Below are 5155 nucleotides of genomic sequence, written 5' to 3'. Positions count from 1 at the left end.
ATATATATATATATATATATATATATATATATATATATATATATATATAGATATAGATATAGATATATATATATATATATATATATATATATATATATATATATATATATATATATATATATATATATATAGATATATATATAGATATATATATATATATATATATATATATATATATATATATATATATATATATATATATATATATATATATATATATATATATATATAGTATGTGTGTGTGGTGCATTGTACATTATTGACATTCTAAGTGATGATCTTGCCGACTGCAGGCTTTTTTGTGCCTATTATTTCCCTCAGGCAAAATATTAATGCATCCTATGTATGAAATGCACTCTCGTGGCGGTCGATACTTATCACTATAAGAATACCAACCGGTATCAAATGACTTTCAAACACGCTTGCATATATTGAAAAGTCCGTATACGCACGTCATACATGCACAAGAGTAGACAAAACATACTCCTATGTAACGAATTACCACCAACATACCACCAAATCAATCTGAAACTACTTTTTTCTTCCTCGTTACTTTCTTGTTGATGTTGTTCAATATGATTTTTTAAATTCTGGTACAATGGTACAAACACTGTTATTTTATTCATACCAGTTTGGACCGCTCCGGTAGCCTAGTGGTACGAGCGTCCGCCTCGGCTGTAAGAGGTCGTGGGTTCGATCCCCGGCCGAGTCATACCATAGACTTATAAAAATGATACTCACTTACTGCCTCGACTGGCGATCAGCATTAAGAGGCTGGTGTTAGGACTGGTCGGCATGGTGTCAAGAGAATGTGACTGGGTGGGACATCATGCTACATGTCTGTTGCAAGATGCCCCATTACTAGACATCACTATAAACTGCCACACTGCAGACATCGTAGCGATATGACTGAAAATTTTCTAAAGCTACGTTAAAAATTTAAATCACACACGCACACGTACACACACACACACACACACACACACACACACACACCAGTTTGTTTCAACAACGTTTGGTATGCAATTTCACGTGATCATGATATTAAAAAGGCATTGGCCTTATTTTTAATACAACCGTGATCCTTGTTCATCCAAGAATTCAGCTTTCTACCCAGTAAATATTGATCGTAAAAAAAAGTTCAACATAATTTGGTGCAAAGTTGTATTTTTGAGACATCTTTATATGAGATTTTGTACTCAATTATCTCTGTGAAAATGTGTGCCGTTAACTTAGCAATAAAAAACATACAGCTGAAAGTCTTAAAGGTCATCATCAGAGATGATGATGATGATGATGATTAAAAGTATTACTTTCAATAGTATAACTTAATTTTCCATTGATGATCACAAGCTTCCAAACAAATTTATGGTGTGACCTTATTATTATTATTATTATTGTTGTATTTTTGTTATTTACTATCCAATTTCAGATGAGGGTAAAATACATACAGTCCTGGATATTTTTCAGAAGATGATGTGTTTTGTATTCTCTGAACAGATGAACAAGATGTACATTCAGTGGACGACTTATTGATATGTCCATGTAAAATAATAATGACAAATATCGTGTATTGCTTTATACCATAGTCGGTAGACTTTACCTATAGTGTGTGCAGTTTCATATTTTTTAATATGATAACATGTGAACATATCACTTTATGTGATTCTGATTGATCCAAATAAGTCCATGATATCGTGCAGTATTCTCTTTACTGACTGGCTACAATCGTGGGGAAACCTTTTTCAACCCTGCCTTCTAGAATGTGTTGTTTTTAATGAGCACTTTGGTGGCCATTTTTCAACTCGACTAGCCAAAGGAAATTAAGGAAAAATTATCTGTATAACATGTATAACAATAGCATCATAACAAAAATGGCATAAAACTAAAAGACAATAAGTAAGGGTATTGCTCAGTTCATAGAGGGTCTGTAAGGTGGGGTTGGAGGGGTGGGGGCTACATGCAAACCTGTAGCATGGAATAAACCTAATATACAAGTGTGGTTTCAATGTTAACTTACAGAAGTGAACAAATTCACCTCTGTTCACAGAAGAATGTGGACATAAACCGGTCTCCAAACTGACAGAAATTTATCCAACAGCTGCATATTTACGCGGTAAATATTTGATGCAGTTCTGACTCAAGACGAAATTTGTTTATATATTCTGTAATCTACTGCTCCACGTCAAGTACTTCAAATATCCAGTCACAAATACATTACAACAAATATGGGAATTTCGGCATCCGGTAAACCTTCTTTTACATTAATGTTGCATCAATGTACTGTTTACTTGTGCACGTGATATATTAGGTTACGTAAACATAGATAGTCTACTGTATTCTAGCGGGGTACTGCATCAAACGTTCTGTCTTGAAAAATGACTTTCTGTAAAATGTTTATTAGCAAGGACGCTTGTTCTTTGACTTATAGATTTTTCAGAAAAGTATAATCTACTTTTAAACGTTAATGTTAGTTCAACTTTGCTAAGGACTATTTTTACGCACAACAAATGAAAGGTACAACGACTGTCAGGATGAATGAAATTCTTCATTCTTCTTTTGATCTAAATACTTTCCAATAAATTAAAAACTAATAACTGATAAAGGAATCCCAAATGCGTAATGGTTTAATATTAAATTTATGAAACTCGTTGAATAATGTCCAGCTTTTCTCGCCAAGGCCCGCAAAAGCTGGACATTAGTCAACTCGTTTTATAAATTCAAAATTAAACGATTACCCATTTGAGATCCTCGATGAAATTATAAGACTGTTTCAATACAACTGTTATTCGTTTATGTCATGTAAAATAAACTGCGCCAGCGTATCGAGATATTGAAAATGATGAGCGTAAACGATCTTTCCGTTTGGCTTCAGGGCCTATTAACCAGACTGCACGACGTTCTTTTCTTTAAGCCATCCACTTTGCATTATGAACGCTAATGCTTGACATGTACAGAAGAATTAAGTTTTTCAAATTATAAGCAGCTTTCAGGATAACTTGATAATTTGCAGTGAATGGTCTTATTTCTACACAGAAAACTTGACCAGCATAGATCATTTCGCACTCCAATTAAATATTTTTCTCTTCAAGATTTCTTTAAACAGAGAGCTGTATAGGCCTATATTTCTGGTGTTCCTTAATTTGACTAATATCAATAACCACACAAGTTATAGCACGTTCTTTTCCATTTAGGACCCGTTTAGAAGATAAATGCGATATCTTAAGCTCATTACCCTATAAATATGCATCAGTTTCATTGGCATCAGTTTCTTGGATGAATATGATGTACTCTTGACGATTTATATAAATGCTAATAATTCGCCTCATTTAATCACTTAATAGCTAATGTAAGTAAATGACAGATGACAGTTGTTGTGCATTACTTTACTTGTAATTCTAAACACTTTCGCTAGATATCTGACTTATTTAAGTTACTGCACATAGGAATAAAGTCGCGGAAGAAGACAATCTTAGGTTCGATGTCAACAGTGTTATTTACCTAATTAAAAATACTGTACTATGTGCATTGCATTTCGTACTTAAATGGCCAATCTATTTGAAAGTGTACTTAGTGTTACATTTTAATTTTGCAATTAAGATTTAAATTATTCACTTTAAAAGTTCATATATTTTTTATAAGGAGATAATATGTATTTTAATGATTCATAACATTCATAGTCTATACCTCGAATGCTTGTCTGGCATTTGAAGAGAGATAACAAATGTAAAAATAAGTACTTTTTCCTCGATTTTGTCCTTTCTTCTAACATTAAGAATACAAACAAACAGCCATCTGTGAAAGATACCTTTAATATGAAGAACTGTGATAACGTTATTTTTAATATCTTGTACATTATTCAAGTTTTCACAGTTTTAGAACTCTAAACTGAGACACGAGAATCAAAATATGCTTTGGATCCTATTATATATGCAGGTATGCAGTAATATTATCATCATCTATCATATTCACACGTTATTGGACAATGTTTTTGTTATTGATTTAGAAATCAATAAATAATATTTTTCCTTATTATGCGATTTTCTTTTTCCAGAAAAGGAAATTATCAGAAGAGTAGATATATACTCTACTGGTGGCAATGGATCTATATGAGCCGACAGTTCAAAATTATTTAGACAAATGCTTTAAAGAGGAAGCACTTTCTGTCAGCGACGATATCTTAGTAGCATAAACAGGTTTACTTTCTTCTTCTTCGTCTTTTTCTTTTTCTTCTTCTTCTTCTTCTTCTTCTTGATTAATGTTTGAGATATAAACCCATTCCTTTCTTATAATATCATACTGTTTGCAATGAATTTGAAGTTACTGCACTTAGGAACAAAGTCGCGGAAGAAGACAATCTTAGGTTCGATCTCAACAGCGTTAATTGCGCTGATAAAATTGTTAAATGGCAGCATCTCACCCTTCTTTATCAGCAACTGTTTACATACACAAACTCTAAGATAAGAAAGGTCCTTTAACTTTAGCTCACTGTGCCAAAGGCCGAAGTAAATGCAATAAAAATAAAATTCTGCTCTGAGCAACAACGTATCATTTACACTGCTGACCCAGCTCTGCCTTTGTAAAGTCTTTTCTAAGATGACATGGTTTTTTTTTATAAGTTTCAAGACTAAAAGTACTATCTTAGAAGACATCTTTGTGGTTTTAGGTTCCTAGACTAATATTACTTTCAGAACAACTAAGAAACGAAAAATATAGCAATAACGGCACAAGGTGTTAATGGTATTATAAATACCTTTTCAAACAACAAATTAGTATGAGTGGATAAAATAAGTAACCAGATATGCATATCTGAGACTCGTGCATAGTGAAATCAGTGCAAATTCTATTCAATATGTCCCTTTAACTATATATATAAATTTATAACGGGGCAAATTTAAAACGGTTTCCTGAAGTTTCAGGCTAAGCAAGCTCTTCGTCAAAAAAACAATACAAAACAAAAACTTTAAAACAAAATCTACCAAAGATTATGGACTTTTACATGTAGAACCACTAGGGACAATTTATAACAAGAGATATAATAATACAATATATTACTTTGCGTAAATAATGGGCGAGCGGGTTTTTGTGTCTATCGCATATGTTGACTTAAGATGTGAACAAAGGACGGAGACCGAGTGTGGCGAGAGAGCGACAC

Source organism: Sinohyriopsis cumingii, chromosome 6, assembly GCF_028554795.1.
Source record: "Sinohyriopsis cumingii isolate HCF-2022 chromosome 6, ASM2855479v2, whole genome shotgun sequence".
Lineage (NCBI taxonomy): Eukaryota > Metazoa > Mollusca > Bivalvia > Unionida > Unionidae > Sinohyriopsis > Sinohyriopsis cumingii.
This window is presented reverse-complemented; position numbering follows the sequence as displayed.